This window comes from Felis catus, chromosome B4 (assembly GCF_018350175.1).
Source record: "Felis catus isolate Fca126 chromosome B4, F.catus_Fca126_mat1.0, whole genome shotgun sequence".
NCBI classification, from domain to species: domain Eukaryota; kingdom Metazoa; phylum Chordata; class Mammalia; order Carnivora; family Felidae; genus Felis; species Felis catus.
This window is the reverse complement of record NC_058374.1, coordinates 32,255,507-32,272,896: the sequence shown is the minus strand read 5'-3', so window position 1 is coordinate 32,272,896 and position 17,390 is coordinate 32,255,507. Positions and strand designations below refer to the sequence as shown.

The window sequence follows — 17,390 nt, the reverse complement described above, 5'->3', positions numbered from 1 at the left end:
GGTTCTAGAAAGGCAAACGTCGAAAGTACAGAACAAAACCTGAAATTTCTGTTCGCTGTCACGGATTTGTTCCTTCTCGGCTATCATAAAAGTCTTCGCACTATATCAGCAGGTCTATCGTGTGTGAAGACCCAGTGACTCAACACTGCTGTCCCCGACTCTTGTTTCGGAGAAGAAAGGGGTTAACGCTGATTTATATCTAACCTGAGTACTTAAAATTGAGACAAAAGTGCTACTAATCGTCGGCTGTGAAAATAAAAACCAACGTCCTTACTTCTCGCTTCCTTTTCTTCTCAAAGAGGGAGGACCACACTCATCAGAGCAATAAGGCTTTTTCCGAAAGACTTGTCCAACTTGTACCAAGTTCAAAAGGAGTCAAGGATTGCTGAGAGAGCAGACCAGCCCCGCTGTCCTATCGGGAGAGCTCTGCTACTAACCCGAAGGCAGTCCGCGAGCGGAGCCGGGGACTGAGCGGCCGCCGCACCGCCGGGTGGCCCCGGAGCCGGCGCCCGTGGCCGGGCTGGTCCCGCCCTCCCCGCTCCCCCGCTGGCTCCGGCGGCCCCGCTGCCCCGTGCCCCAGACGCCCCCGACCCGGCTCCGCTCCGCCTCCTGCGTCCGCCTCCTGCGCCGCGTCGCCGGCTCCTAGGTCTGTGGGTCCCGGCCGACGCACCACTTACCCGCCGCGATGAGATTTACGTAGCGGACCTCGTCACTGATTACGGACGGGAGGAGGTGGAGACGGCGAGCCCGACCGCCGCTCAGGAGCGGCGCCGCCGCCCAGCAACCCGGCGCCGGCGCCGGCGGCGGCCCCACGTCGCCCCCACGTCAGCTCTGATGCGGCAGCCGCGGCCTCCCTGCCGAGCCGGGACCAAAAGTAGCGCAGCAGCCGACCGAACCGCGTCCTCGCGCCCCGCCCTCCCTTCCCCCACTCCACGACTGCTTCCCCGGGGACGCCCGGCGGAAAAATCCAAGCTCGAACTCTGCCCCCTGCTGGCCGCCAGCGGGAGTGCAGCGCTGACAATCCAACAATTAAATGGAACGGAGGGAGGGGGGAGGGGAATGAAGGGCCAGGGGGCGGGGCCTAAGTGGTAGTGAGGTAGGGAGGCGGGGCCTAAGGGTGGAGAGGAGGACTCGGTCGGGGGGGGCGGGGCCGGAGGAGAAACTAGGCTGCCCCGGGAGGAAGACCCAGTCCAGGGCAGGGCCTGAGGGGTGGGCTGGAAGCCGGAAGCTGCCCCGCCGCGCGTGCGCCGGAAGCCTGGTTAATTACAAACCAAGCTAACGGCCGTGCTGGGTTCTCGGCTTCGAGGTCTCTTGTTCTCTGGGCTGCGGCCTAGAGCGTCTCCCATCCCAACCCAAGCTGAGGTACGCGGGCGTTGTGGGTCTTTACCGGCCAGAGGCGCTTCCTGCGGATTCCCGGGGCTGCTGAGCGGACACCTGGAGCGTCCCCACTCACACGCTCCTGCATTGTCTGCCATTCTGAAAGACGCTTTTAGGTCCTGGACTTGAGCTTTCTGGGAAACCCAGCTGGTTTGTTCTCAGACTGCTGCCGCCTCAACAGTGACTTTGTGCGTCAGTGTCGTGGAGAAACAGCGACAGTCCCCACTTGGAGATGTGACAGAGGAAAGGAAGGCTTTTGGTGACAAGCAAAAATCCCTGCCTTTAAAAAGAGGAGAGTTTAGTTTTCATCCAGGGGAAACCGAGGGCTTTCCAGTAAGAGGAACGTTGCTGACCCGTTATAAACTAGGAACCCACTTATGCATACTCAGAACGTACTGAATTGTAAGGCTGAGTAAGCCCTCAGAAATGGAGGCTTTGTAGCCTATAGATAAGTCTCTTTACATTAAGGAAAAACGAATTCAAACAATGATTACCACCCAACTTTATAGTACTCAGGAATGTGTCATGCCCAAAGCCAGTGTCAAGGACACCACTTGAAAAGTTGCTGAGAAAAAAAAAAAAATCTGTCAACGTAGAGCAGGTAGAAAAGGGAAGCTTTGTGAAATATTAGAATCCCCGTAGAGTGGGAGAAAATTCTGAACTGTCTTCACTGCCAGTTTTTGGCCAACCTGAACTACTTTGAGCTGTAATGCATACTAACAGAAATAAGAGGAAAGCCTGGTAAGTTCACTTCCTCCTATTGACATAAGCAGAATTCTGAAGTTCCTCCTTGCAGTATAGTAGATAAAGCCCATTACCGCCTGATAAATAGTAATTTCTTAAGGAACACTAGCAAGTTTACAAATTAAATTTACAAAACAACCAAGTCTGTAGTTAGACAAGGCTGGCACCGAGTATTTATGCATCCATAATACAGCTCATTTTAGCTCGGGGGAGGGTCATTAGAAGGGAAGAAAATAAAAAAGGATTACCAAATCCTCAAAATCATACCATTCATTGTGGTCAAGGTTGACCAGTGCAAGATGAATGGATTTTTAGCTACAAGTGATTGAGGGGAAATTGTGATCATTCTTTCCCAGAACATTGTTCTCCACCTACTTGTTTGTTCCTAAATTTCTTTAACAAAGTACACATTCTAAAGGGCTTAAAATGGGGGTGCCTGGGTGGCTCAATCCCTTAAGCCTCTGACTTCAGCTCAGGTCATGATCTCATAGGCTCTTGAGTTCAAGCCCCACATCCCCGCATCCAGCTCTGTGCTGATAGCTCAGTGCATGGAGCATGCTTTGGATTCTGTGTCTGACTCCCCCTGTGATCCTCCCCCACTCACACTGTCTGTCTGTCTCTCAATAAAATGAATAAAGGGCTTAAATGTAAGAATTAGTGGTAAAGCAACATACACTAAGATGTAAATGTCAAATCCTTCTTGAGAGTACCTGCTTTTGAGAACAGGAGAGTACCTGGGATCTGAAAAGAGAGGGCATGACATAGCAGCGGGGAAGGTACATGCAATTTCCTAGTGCTATTTGAAATTACCACAAACTTACTTAAAACAACACATTTATTATCTAACAGTCCTATAGTACTCAGGAATGTGTCATGCACAAAGCTAGTGTCAAGGACACCACTTGAAAAGTTGCTGAGAGGGGTGCCTGGGTGGCTCAGTTGGTTAAGCGTCTGACTTCAGCTCAGGTCACGATCTTGTGGTATGTGAGTTCGAGCCCTGCGTCGGGCTCTGTGCTGACTGCTCAGAGCCTGGAGCCTGTTTCAGATTCTGTGTCTCCCTCTCTCTCTCTCTGACCCTCCCCCGTTCATGCTCTGTCTCAAAAATAAGTAAATGTTAAAAAAAAATTTTTTTTTTAGAAAAGTTGCTGAGAAAAAAAAAAAAACATCTCAATGGGCTAAAATCAAGTGGTTGTGAGCTCCAGGGAAGAGTCCATGTCCTTGCATTTTTCATCTTCTAGAGACCACCCACATTCCCTGGGTCATGACTCCTTTCTCCATCTTCAAAGCCAGCAACAACTGGTTCTTTCTCATGCTGCCATCTCTCTGATTCTCTTGCGTCCCAGTTCTCCTTGGTAGAACCACTGGGTCCACCCTGATGATCCAGGATAATCTTCCCGTATCAAAATCAGCTGATCAGCTGCTTAATTCTATCTGTAATACAGCTTAATTCTACCTGTAACTTTAATTTCCCTTTGCCATGTAATCTGACATGTTCATAGGTTAACGGTGATTACAATGTAGACATCTTTGGGGAGTGGGAGCATCATTCTGCCTACCCAAAGTGAAGGATTCTAAAAGAAGCTTGAGCTCTGAGACAAATCACCTGCCTCTCAGGGGTATCCCTTTCAAATAATTCAAACATTTCATTAGAAATGCCAATAGCTGATTTTTCAGGGTTTTGTTTTTGTTTTTGTTTTGTTTTGTTTTTTATATAAGATAAAGATAGAAAAAATTTTAATGGGATATCAGGGATAAAAAGCAGGTTATGAAGACATAAGTTTTAAAACAGGAAGAATAATAGTACCTACTTCTTTGCATTGTTACAAAGATTAAAGTATCTACCATAAAGTGTGTGCTCAATAAAAAAAAAAAACTAGCCATTTTTATATTGGTCTAGTGTCTAGATTTTTGGGTTCCTCAACTAGGCAATATTTAATTCTCTGTTGAGGAGAAACAACTAGAGCACCTACTTTCCTGAGAAAGTACGGGCTGTCAATCACACCCAAATACTCCCTCTTCCCCTGAAAATCTCTTAAATTATCCCTCCCTTTGTGAGTCAGGAGGAACACCTCCTTCCAAATACAGTTGTAAGATAGGTGTCATTTTTTTTTGATGTTTACTGTTTTGTTTTTTATTTTTTTATTTTAGAGAGAGAGAGGCAGTGATGGGGCATAGGGAGAGAGAGAGAATCTTAAGCAGGCTCCAAGCTCAGCACAGAGCTTGATCCAACAACCATGGGATCATGACCTGAGCTGAAATCAAGAGTTGGATGCTCAACTGACTGAGCCACCACACCACTCCAAAATAGGTGTCTTTTCTTTCCCATATTGTACCTTTATTCTCTCTCTTCCTCTTAGCTCCTTCTCCTCTCCCTGCAAATGTGTTCATATCTTGCCTCTACTTGAAAACTGTCGACACTGCTTTTCCCAGAAGGAAGGCTACAGAGTTTCTAGCTCTAGGGTGCACGTTCACATAACATTTTTTTGCCCAGATGGTTGTTGTTCCAGCTCTTGCCAATCCTCTCGCTATCAGAATTCTCAAGACTAGAAAGCACTTGCTATTTTCACTTCCTTACCACCTACTCATTTCTTATTTCCTGGCTGTCTGATTTTTGCCCTCTTTCCCCCTTCTTTCTGATTAGAGAATCTGAAACTTTTTTTTACATTTTTCATCCTCCTTGACCTCTTTTCCTAATTAATACTACCTTCTTAAGGTCTTCCCCCACCTCTGAATTTCCATGACATTTGACTCTCTTGGCTTCACTCACCTTTGTTTCTCTAAATGCAGATAGTTCTGAATTTCCTGCCCTTGATCATTTTCTTCTACATCGTCCTCCTTATTTCATAATTCCCATTTCTGTTGGAAAGGAAATTCCCAAAGTTATACCCCAAGCTCCCAGCTTCTCTTCCTAGCACCAAATCATATTTCCATCTATCTGATAGAAGTTTCACTTACATGGCCTATGATCATTTCTAACTCAATAGGTTCAAAACTGTATCATCTTCCCTTTCCAGTCTTGAACATTGTTTTTATTTCAACAATGTAGCAGCACTTTTCAGTTCCCGGTCATCCTGCCTTTAAATCATGGTGTCATTTTGGTCATTGTATACTCATATCATTGAGGATCCATTTAGTTTATAATTTAAAGAGCCTGCTATGTTCTAGGTCCTATGCTAACGCCAATCCTATTGCTTTCATGTGTAGAAATTTGCATCCATCCTTTCCTTCTCATTCCCACTATGACCAGTGTGACTGAGGTCATCCTTGCCTCCAATATAGTTCTTCTTAAATATTTCTATCTGGTTCATTTTCCCAATACATGGCTCTTGTGATTTCTCTTCTTAAAAATCCTGAATGATTAAGAGGGACTGGGACTTAAGGAGTCAAAGGTGGAAAGCAGATTGAGTTCCTTTTGTTGGCCTCTTGAATTTTCTGCTACATGCATGCATTACATATTCTAAAAATATAAAATTTTAATTAAAGCAAAAAAGTCAGTGAGATCTTACTGGCTGAGTCCAAATATCTTAGTTTGGCATAAAGCCCTTGATGATCTGAGTCCCACTTAGGTATACAGGCCTATTCCATGTTAGTCCTTTGTGTTTTATACCACACTGCTTCTTATACCTTGCTGCACATCAGAGTCATGTGAAAAACTTGTTGAAAAGATGTTCCTAGGCCATAGACCCTACCTGTTGACTTACTGAGTCAGAATCCCCAAAAAAAGAACCCATAAATCCACTTCTTTTAAGATTTCCAGACGAGTCTGGTGTGCTGCAAGATTAAATGCTGGCAGCATTTTAGCCAAACCTTACTACTTACTGTTCCGTATAATTACCTTATATTTTCCAATCTTTTTGGGCTTTATTCACTCCATTTTCTCCTCAATTCTCTATATCTGCCAGTTAAAATCTTCTGCATACTGTAAGACCTAGCTTACATGCTATCTCCTTTACTGATCTTCTTAGAAATAAAATGTCTCCTCTTTGCTTGCGATAAATGATTGTTGTCAGGAAACAGGGGCCAGAATTCTGAGTTAAAATTCCAATTTTGATACTTTACTAGCTGTGCAAATGTTGGGCAAGTTCCTAAACTGCTCTGTGCTTCCATTTCCTCGCCTATGAAATGGAGATAGTATTAGTACCTGACTCATAGGTTGTTGTGAAGATTAATTCATGTAAGTATATAGAATTTTGTGCTTGGCCCAAAGTAAGCACTGAATAAATGTGAGTTATAATTAATACCTTATTACTTAAGTTCCTTCATTGACTTGTGTGGAATCTAAGCTCTAAATCCACCCCTTTGTTTTATAAATTAGAAAGTGGAGGGGCGCCTGGGTGGCTTAGTCGGTTAAGCATCCAGCTCTTGATTTCCGCTTCGGTCATGGTCTCGTGGTTTCATGAGTTCCAGACCTGTGTTGGGCTCTGCGCTGATGCTGACAGTGCAGACTGCTTGAGATTGTCTGCTTCTCTCCGCCCCTCCCCCGCTCCCACTCGCTCTGTGTCTCTAAAAATAAATAAAAATAAATTTTAAATGTTTATTTATTTTTGAGGATTAGAAAGTAACAGAGTGTGAGCAGGGGAGGGGCAGAGAGAGAGGGAGACACAGAATCTAAAGCAGGCTCCATGCCCTGAGCTGACTGTCAGCACAGAGCCCCACGCGAGGCTTGAACTCACGAACCATGAGATCATGACCTAAGATGGTCAGACGTTTAACCAACTGAGCCACCCAGGCACCCTGATAAATAAATAAAATTTAAGGAAACTAAATTAGGAAGTGGAGGCTGAGTAGTTACAATACTTGCTTTGGCTAACCAATAGTAACATCGAGACTAGAATCCAGGATTTGTGACTTTTAACCCTGTGCTACTACTACTATACCACAAGATCTCAGAATTTTGCATTGTTTAAATGGCTACCCTCCTTTTTTGTTTATTAATTTACCACAGGAGAGAATTAGAAAATGGATTCGCTTGAAAGGTATTTACACAGGCCCTTTCTATTCAAGCTTTAGGATTTGAGACTCTAACAAATATAGTGTGTCCAGTTTAAAAATTTGAGAAAAGGAAAAGAAGTCAATGTAATATGCACTCGATTTATGATGTCTCCAATTTGCTGTTTGGGAAGAAATGTTTCCTGCTACAAAAGTTAACAGTCCTACTTCCAGCATAGGAAATATCCTTTTATATGTGGGGGTGTGTTTTTTTTTTTTTTTTTTTGAGGATTATAAACTTAAACATCAATATCTACTGGCTGTGAACTCAGCAGAATACTTAGAACCATGGTAAAAGGATGAGTATTATAATACTAACTCAGGCCACTGAATTCTTTAAAACTAGGAGATTGTTGGGGGCGCCTGGGTGGCGCAGTCGGCTAAGCGTCCAACTTCAGCCAGGTCACGATCTCGCGGTCCGTGGGTTCGAGCCCCGCATCAGGCTCTGGGCTGATGGCTCAGAGCCTGGAGCCTGTTTCAGATTCTGTGTCTCCCTCTCTGCCCCTCCCCCGTTCATGCTCTGTCTCTCTCTGTCCCAAAAATAAATAAACGTTGAAAAAAAAAATTTTAAACTAGGAGATTGTTTGCAGTCATTAAACTGTCGTGTATCATTTTTTAAATCATGAAAATCTACTTTCAAATGTTTTCTACATATTTTTATTGACCACAAATTCAGTTGCCTGCCAAGATTTATTTTTTTCACATAGAATCACACTATAGCTAATGTCAGAGAGAACCATAAGGACTGGAAAACTAAGAAGCTTGTCTAAAACTGACCACTGTTCAACCTTGGAAACTGCAGAATTTGATAGAATTAGTTCTCCAAATATTTTTGATATAAAAATGATAGTAATTAGTGTTTCTTTTTTCTATTTTTAAGTATGTAAATGAGATGCCAGAAGAACACCAGCATGGCAGAGACATGAATGATGACTCATAGAGCATATGAACTGCTGAGTACTTTATTAATTACTTTAATTATTGAAAAGAAATTTGAAACTGGTCTCAGAATTAAATCCAATGTAAAATCCTTTAAAAGAATTGAGCCCCATGTTACGAGAGGATTAGAGAGTTACTGGATTGAAATAAAACAGCATCTCCCATGACCAAGAGGGCTCATTTCAACAACTGTTTCATCAGGACTAAATTCTGAAGACTAAATTCCATTACATTGAAATGGCAGCTATTGAAACTCAGATGTGTGCATGGTTGTCAGAAAAAGGAGAAATCAAGTAAGCCAAATTAAAAACAGATATCAAGAGCCAGCAAGAACTGAGTAAAAAAGCATCAGGATCAATTCAGATGGTGAAATGGGCTACTGATCAGATCAAAAGGAAGGGAAAAAAAGACTAGGCTAACAGGAATAGAAGGTGTCAGTGCTATGACTTGGGGGTCACTGTTCTGGAAAATAAATCAGGTTATCAGCAAAAAGGTTTAGGAGTGGAAAGAAAGAATAAGAGAGGAAAAGTAACAGGGTAGAGACTGTTTATATATATACATATATACACACACATATATACATATATACATGTATATATACATACGCATATGTACATATACATACATGTATATATACATATATATGTACATACACACACAGCCCTCTTCAAGTCTTTGAGAACTAGAGCATGGGAGAGGCCAGGCATTAAGAACAGAGAGCTTGTTATTACCAATACATCTCATATTGGAAAAGGGCTCTGTGCCACAATTTTTGCCAAAATTATGTCAAAAATTTTAGCCCCACTCTCAAGCCTACTTTTCCTTAGCTGTAGAAGAGGAATCATGATACTGATCCCATAAGTTATTTGTGAAGAATCAATTAATAAATATAAAGGCTTTAATATAGTACAAAGCTCAGTAACTATTCGCTATCATTATTTATATAGTCAGTTTATATCATATTCATAGTATGGTAGAAGACGTGGTAGAAACATTTTGAAATCATCTAGTAAAGTTTAATCCTTAAGACATGTACAGTAGTTACATTTTGAACTTACAACATGTGAAAATGGTATCCAGAGGAATAACCAATTGTACACTGCACTTTAGCCTGACAAATAGTCTCTCCTTAACCAAACTTTACACAGGCTACTCTGAGCCCTTTTCTTGACTTCTAACCTCATCCTTGACTTCTAAAGACTTGAACAAAACACAAGCAAACATAGTTTCTAACAGCTCAAGGTGTCAGCCCTAGAATGACTCTAGCCCCGTTTGAATTGCTTGTCCAAGAAAACTCAAAGCTGTCAAAAGAAATTATAGGGGCGCCTGGGTGGCGCAGTCGGTTAAGCGTCCAACTTTAGCCAGATCACGATCTCGCGGTCCGTGAGTTCGAGCCCCACGTCAGGCTCTGGGCTGATGGCTCAGAGCCTGGAGCCTGTTTCAGATTCTGTGTCTCGCTCTCTCTCTGCCCCTCCCCCGTTCATGCTCTGTCTCTCTCTGTCCCAAAACTAAATAAACGTTGAAAAAAAAAATAAAAAATAAAAAAAAAGAAATTATAGCTTGTTCTCTTGCCAACACCTAAAGAAAGGACCCCTGTCTCCCAATCTCTGTGGGAGGGTAAGAGATTCCATAAGTACCAGTTAACAAATCTAAATGGCTCAACTCTGCCTTGTCACTTTTTGTAACTGATCACTTCCCAGACTCTGTTGAGCTCCATTCTTCCCCCTCCCTATTCCCCCCTTCTCCCTTTAAAGCACCCAATCGCCTCTCTACAAATCCAAGTTGAGTTCAGTTCATGCTGGACTCTTTTCTCTATTGCAATAGTAGAGATATGATTAAAAACCTGTCTTTACCACTTTCACTAGTGTCCAGCTTTATCTTTGACAAGTCACAGGATGCTATTAAATATCCCTGGCTGACCTCACTACCTGTGACAGAGGAAGGGGGGTTCTGATCTACCTTCCTTCTATTACTTTCTTCATTGAAGAGATTTTTTTAACATCTGCCATACTCCCTTTCTTGGTGCCTTTAAGTGCTCATGTAACTCAGGTTCACTATAGGCTGCAAAACTCTCCTTTTGTCACTGGGATGCGGTGGCTTCCTCTTACACAGCCACACCTGTGCCCACTCCCCCATGTTCACACACTCACCCTTTAGTTTCTCCTTTCCTCTTTTGAACTCCTGCTCAATTGCTAAAGGAGGGGAAAAAACCCTTTCTTCTTACTTTCTCTGATTCTATTTCATTTAGGAACTAGAACACATTTAATCATGCTGTTTGGGCAAAAAAAAAGTAGAGCTAGTAATACAACTATACCAAGGAAAAGAAAGTTTCAAGTTTTAAAGTAAAGTTAGGCTAAACAGGAGTCAATGCCCTCAGTCTGTAAAGAACTCTTTAATGTGCATAGAGGTTCTGTTTAGAACTTCCAGAAGCCTCCATTGATCACCTAAAGGTTTTTCTAATTAAATTATTCCCTATCTTCAGCATACAATATACATTCTAAAATTACTTCTACTTTATCTTTCTTCTATTGTTAATTATTTATAATGCAGAACTATTATTTATTTAAAGCATTGAGAAATATATATGGGGAACATACTTTATTCAAGGAGAACAGTCCATTGTAATTACAGTGTGGCTTAGATAGGCTTCATAGTACTATTATTATTTATACTATTTTTGCCATGGAAAAGTATGTTTCCTTCTAAACAGCTAATTTTCTATCAAACTTAAAATATAGTTCATCCATAAATTGGATACAGTGTTCACATTTAGAGATCAATGAATTGATAATAAAACATTTGAACTAAATCCTGATTTGTATAGATCAATCAAGATGGGATGGCTTTTTGTTAATGTTCTCAGTTACTGATATATGCTGCCTCAGTCCTTTTGCACATGCGGTTCCCTGTGATTATAATGCTTTTCCCTTTCTTTTACCTCTTTAATTTTTTTAAAATATTTTTTTAATGTTTATTTTTGAGAGAGAGACAGAGAGACAGAGTGCAAGCTGGGGAGGGGCAGAGAGAGAGGGAGACACAGAATCTGAAGCAGGCTCCAGGCTCTGAGCTGTCAGCACAGAGCCCGACATGGGGCTCAAACTCACAAACCGCGAGTTCATGACCTGAGCCGAAGTCAGACCTTAAAATGACTGAGGCACCCTGGTGCCCCTTATCTCTTTAATTTCTAATCATCCTTCAGAGCTTGCCTCATTCATGATCTCTTCTTCAGTGAAGCTTCCTTTTATTTGGCAAACTGGATTAAAACCCTTTAACCATTTATATGTTTTTATTTTACTTAGACATCTCCTTTGTAGTGTTTACTATAATTGTAATTAATAATGTCAACATGTAGTTAAAGCCTATCTCCCCTGCCAGAATATAACTTCATGATGGCTCTGTCCCTATTCCTAGATTAGCCTTTAAAATAACCTATGGGAAGACATGACATTATGGGAAATGCATTAAGTAGCTTCCAAAACAGTTGAATGCTCACAACAGGCTTCTAAATACCTTTTCGTTTGGTTTTGTTTGACCTATCTAGTTCAGTGCCATATGCTAAAAATGTTTAATAACTGTTTTCTATAAGGTCAGAACTAAGATGCTGTTATTAAATGAGCCATGTGAAAAATGCACTGGAAATTAAGTATTAGCCAGTATGTGTCTATAAAATATAAGGGAAATGATATCCATATTATCTGTATATAAAATGCCTTATTTTTAAGCATGCTTCATCAATAGCAAGTACTCTAGAATTTACCAAGTTCTTAGTCTTCATAAATTGACAACCTCTTATTTTGTAGGTTATAGTGCCATCATGTGGATATCATTTTCCTAAAATGAAATGTAACATTTTTTGTAATAGAAACTATTTTCATGGTTGGGAAACCCAGTCACCCACATCCAGGCGTGACAACTGATAATTTAGCATTGATTTCTAAGACTGTGTATAGATTCACTTGAGATTTCTGAATCTGAGTTGTTAGTATGAAGAATTTGGAAACATTCACGTAGAGATAAAAAGAAACTTTCTGAATATAATAGTTTGAAGATTCATGCGGTCTCTACAGATGGCCAGGTTTTTTTTTTTTTAACTTATGTTTATTATGAAGGATACAAATGAACAACCAGATGAAAAGATACATAGATCTGGAAGGATCCCAAGCACAGAAGCTTCTGTCCCTTGGAGTTGGGGTGTGCCACCATCCTGGTACATGGATATGTTCACTAACCTGGAAGCTCTCAGAATATTGTTTAGAGATTTTTTTTTTTTTAATGTTTATTTATTTTTGAGACAGAGAGAGACAGAGCATGAACGGGGGAGGGGCAGAGAGAGAGGGAGACACAGAATCGGAAGCAGGCTCCAGGCTCCGAGCCATCAGCCCAGAGCCCGACGCAGGGCTCGAACTCACGGACCGTGAGATCGTGACCTGAGCCGAAGTCGGACGCTTAACCGACTGAGCCACCCAGGCGCCCCAGTTTAGGGATTTTTATGGAGGCTGCATCAGATAGGCAATCTCTAGCCCCCAGAGGAGGGGGGTGGTTCTAAAAGTTCCACGATTCTAATCATGGCCTGGTCTTTCTGACAACCAGCCTCCATCCTGAAGCTATCCAGGAGGCCACCAAGAGTTGCAACATTAGAACAAAAGATGCTCCTATCACTCAGGAAATCCAAAAGAGGTAGGAGCCCTATGTCAGGAACCAAGACCAAAGACCAAATGTTAAAACAAAAGATGCTCCTAACATCCCTATCACTATGCAAATTACAAGAGTTTTAGGAGCTCTGTCAGGAACCCAGGGGCAGAAACCAAAAACATATTTCTAATTATTTTGCAATTAGCCATTCTATGGGTATGCAGAGATATCTTGCTGTTATTTTTATTTGCATTTCCCAAATGTCTAAAGATGTTGAGTTGAGCATTTTTATGTGCTTATTTTCCCTCTTTATATCTTCTTTGGTGAAGTATTTTTGCTCACTAACAAAATTTTTTTTTACTTTATTATTGAATTTTGGGAATTATTTACACATTCTGATAAATGTCCTTATTCTATATGCATTCTGCAAGTATTTTCTCCCTTTCTCAGCTTGTTTATTACCCTACTAAAGCCTTTTGAGGAGGTTTTTAACTGCTGAAATGCAGTCTATCAATTTGTTATCTTATGGATCAAGCCTTTGGTATCATACATAAGAAATCTTCTCCTAGAAAGCAAAGATTTTTTCATATGTTTTCTTCAAGAAGGATAATAATTTCAGCTTTTACTGGTCAGTTTCCTTTCTTTCTTTATTTTCTTTATATCTGGTTAACTAGGTTATGAATAAGAAATCAGAAGCCAAAGTCTTTTTTGTTATGTTCTGAAAAGTTAATAGTAAAAAACAGATGTTAATAAAAAGAATCAACAGAATCACTTCAGAATGGTTCAGAAGAGCAATTTAGTGTAAGGAAAAGCATTCCAGAAGAAAAACCCTCCTTGAAGATTTCCAGTAAATCTAGATGTGAATACGAAAATATTTGTGTAGAAGGCTAGCCACAGTGACTTTCACCGAGAGCTAAAAATTAGCAATGAATCCTCTCAATGTTAAGCTGACATCCATCAGAGACTAAACATGGCAAAAGTATATGGTTCAAGCAACTCTACAGTACAAATGTGGACCCACAGAAATATAGAGTTGGGAGGAACTTTAGAATTATTCTGCATTTAAGTTTTGTTTAGCAGTTTAACTCCTTTTTAAGATAAATAACTGAACTATTAAAAACAAGTACTCTGAAGCTGAGAGTACTTAGCTCCTCCAAGAAGAAAGATGTGGTTGGAAAGGTCCTTTGGCTTTTTCAATTAGAAAATTGTTTAACAAACACTGAATGTTATTTTGTGCAGGCACAGTGTAAAGGCAATAAAAATGTAAATCTGCCCAGTGTTACGGAAAATAGGAATGTGCAAGGAGCTTTAGAAAATAGCAACTTTTAAGGGGTAGGTAGAAAAAACAAGAACTGCCAAAGACATTTGGAAGTGTGGCCTATGAGACAGGAGCAGAGCACAATGAGTATGGATTGGCTGGCCTGCACCTCTACTCTCCCACCAGTAGCAGTGACTGGTGGAGAGGGATTGTCAGATACCCTGGAGGGTAGGTGATTGATGCCCAAAGTGGAGAAAACAGTGAATGCTTGAGCCAGATCACTACCCTAGAGATACCATTTCCCCAGTCCTAACCTCTTCTGGAGGAGCATGAACCAATATTTAGGCTTTTCTTCCTTTCCTTTGGATAAGCATTACTAGCCAAGGCAGCTGATGATCCCAAAGAGTAAATATAAACAGAGGGGGAAAGCTTCTGAAACATATAAGGAGCAATATAACCAATTAAAGTAAAATGATTATAGAAACTACTTGTATCAGAGGAAGTCAAACTAATGGATCAAAGTGGAAAAGAATTTAAAATAAACTTCAGGGTGACTGGGTGGCTCAGTCATTTAAGTGTCCAACTTTTGATTTTAGCTCTGGTCATGATCTCACAGTTTCGTGAGTTTGAGCCCCCTGTCAGGCTCTGCACTAATAGCACCGAGCCAACTTGGGATTCTCTCTCTCCTCTCTCTCTCTCGCAAAAACAAATAAGTAAACATTTAAAATAAGCTTCATAAAAAGCTTCAGAGAAAGAAGGAAGAATTTTGGAAACACAATGCACAAACATTTGAGTTCGATTGGGTTGAAGAGCAGAACAGTATAGTTCCAGAGTTATTTCATGAACTGGATGGTCAGATCAAGGAAGGAATTATGAAGTGGAAAACAAAACAGGAAATATATGAAAGGTAGAAGTATAAATATTTTTCCTAATGAAAATCTCCCAATTGAAAAAAAAAAAAAAGCTAAGGGAAGGTGGAGAAATTATTGTTGAGAATTTTCCAGAAATCCCAGAATAAATAAAATACATAAAATGAAATGCAGTTGTGGAATTCATGGTCACATTTCTGTAAATTTTTTCTTTCGCGCCTATGGTCTACACAGAATAAATATAATCCTCTAGTAATATACCACTTCACATATAACGTAAGGTCCTTGCAACAGTATATTCCCAATTCCTCCCTTCCATTCATTGTGCTATTGTTGTCATATATTTTACTTTTACATATGCTCTAAATATACAAGACTTTGCAGTGTTTTTACTTTAACAGTTATCTTTTAGAGCAATTAAAATAAAAACTATTTTATCTGCATTTATCCATATCCATCTTCTTTATTTCTTTGTGTACATCTAAGTTTTTCAAAAAAATATTTTTAATGTTTACTTTTGAGAGACAAAGAAACAGAGTATAAGTGGAAGAGGGGCAGAGAGAGAGGGAGACACAGGATCTGAAGCAGGCTTCAGGCTCTGAGCTGTCAGCACAGAGCCTGATGAGGGGCTCAAACTCACAAACCATGAGATCATGACCTGAGTTGAAGTTGGACGTTTAACCGACTGAGCCACCCAGGCGCCCCTGTGTACATCCAAGTCTTAATCCATTATCATAATTTATCCTCTTGAAGAACTTCCTTTAGCATTTCTTGTGGAATAGATCTGATGGCAATGGAATCGCTTTTTTTTGTTTGTTTGTTTTCTTTGTCTAAAGAAGTCTTAAATTCTGCTTCATTTTTGAAAGATATTTTTGCTAGGCATAGATTTCTAGGTTGATAGGTCCCCCCCCCAACCCCCCCCCCCGCCCCCCCAGTATTTTAAAGATGCTACTCCATTGTCCTCTGGCTTGCCTGGTTACTAACAAGAAGTCTGCTGTAATTCATGTCTTCATGTCATTCCCTCCTCTCCCCTGTGGTTGCCTTCAAGATGTTATCTTTGTCTTTTGTTTTTAACAATTTGCATATGATATACCACTGGTAGTGGTGGTGGTGGTGTGTGTATGTGTGTTTTAATTCATCTTGATTAGTGTCCTCTCAGTTTCATGGATCTTTGGTTTGGTGTCTACCATTAATTTTGGAAAATTCTTAACTGTCCTTTGCTTGAATATTTCTTCTGCTGCCATATTCTCTTCTTTTTCTGGGGTTTGAATTATGCAGATGCTAGACTGCTTGATATCTCACAGCCCTTGGATTTTTCTGCCCTGTTATATTTTACTTTTATTTCTCTTGGTGTTTTAGTTTGGGTACTTTCTATTGATTATCTTCAGGTTCACTGATTCTTTTCTCAGCTATGTCAAGTCCACTAATGAGCATATTGAAACATTCTTCATGTCTGTTACTGTGCTTTTTGTTCTAACATTTTCCTTTTGATTCTTTCTTGCTAAAATTGCCCATATGATATTGCATGTTGTCCACCTTTTCCATCAGAACCTTTAAATGTTAATCATAGTTATTTAAATTCACTGTCAGATAGCTCCAATATATGTGTCATATCTAAATCTGGTTCTGATGATTGCTTTGTCTCTCAGGAATGTGTTTTCTTTGCCTTTTTGTATGACATGTAATATTTGGTTGAAGACCGGACTTCTTGTGTTGGGCAGTAGAATAATTTCTATGCCTGGAAATGGGTACCTTTCCTCCTCCTAGGCCTTCAGTTGGAGGGGAGGCAGGAGGTTAATCTATATAGGGCTTGAGCTGAGTTTAATTTTAAAATTTCTGTAGCTAGATTTTGTGTTTAGGGCTGGGTTGGGTTCCCAGAGTAATGTCTGTTCAACCCTGAGCTTTAGGTCTTGCTTTGTTATATGTCTCAGAGATCTCTTTGCATACTCTTATACATCTGCAGTCATTCACCCAGCAGTATTTTGATGTTATTTTTTATTCCAAATTTGTTAACTTGGAGGGGAACAGTGATGGGAGGGGGAGAGAGAAGTGGTTTGATCATACTCTCTCTCTTTTTCTGATTAAGCCTTAGTTTTCAAGCAGAATCTATGGATCCCTAGATCTCTGAGGCTGTGTTCTTCTCAATTCTCCTGTCTCTCCACCAAGAGTGGGATTTTTCCCCCTGTTCCTTCCCTGCTGAAATTACTTTTCCTCAGCACCCTGGGTACAATAGTATGTGTTGCTCTTCATTTTAATGAAAGATTAAGACTTTCATTCCATAGTGAAGAATCACAGAATGAGCTGTCCTCTTCTAGATTGCACACCACTGGACACTTTATTAGGGCTCTTTCCAATCTTTCTTATAAGTGCTGGTAAGGTTTGTGGAGAAAGAGCCCATAAGAAGGTGTAGACACGGTCCATTTCTGCAGCCACTATGATTTTCATATTGTGCTGACAGCTCACATTCAGCCTTCATGAATTTCTCAATTATTTTAGCTGAACTTATCTTACCAGTGTCTGGTTGTGTCCATCCCAGTATGTTAGTGCTGATATATCTTCTCTTTCTGCAGACATTTGTATTT

At 40.7% G+C, this 17,390-nt stretch overlaps 2 protein-coding genes across 18 annotated transcripts in view; one reads left to right on the top strand and one right to left on the bottom strand.

The window, feature by feature from the left end:
* CREM (cAMP responsive element modulator) overlaps positions 1–1,516 on the bottom strand; it is a 73,567-nt gene extending 72,051 nt beyond the window's left edge. For 2 of the 17 annotated variants that reach the window (XM_023256547.2, XM_023256537.2), the window contains exon 1: positions 678–891. The gene's annotated coding sequence lies outside the window, so the exon portion shown is untranslated. Of the gene's footprint in view, positions 1–274; positions 527–677; positions 900–1,387 lie in introns of those variants that run through there. The other 15 variants (XM_023256536.2, XM_023256533.2, XM_023256529.2 and 12 more) reach the window with 13 other exon arrangements.
* Positions 1,517–1,969: 453 nt separating this feature from the next.
* Positions 1,970–17,390, top strand: part of CUL2 (cullin 2) — a 155,840-nt gene continuing 140,419 nt past the window's right edge. The window contains exon 1 of the mRNA XM_006933355.5: positions 1,970–2,118. The gene's annotated coding sequence lies outside the window, so the exon portion shown is untranslated. The remainder of the gene's footprint in view (positions 2,119–17,390) is intronic.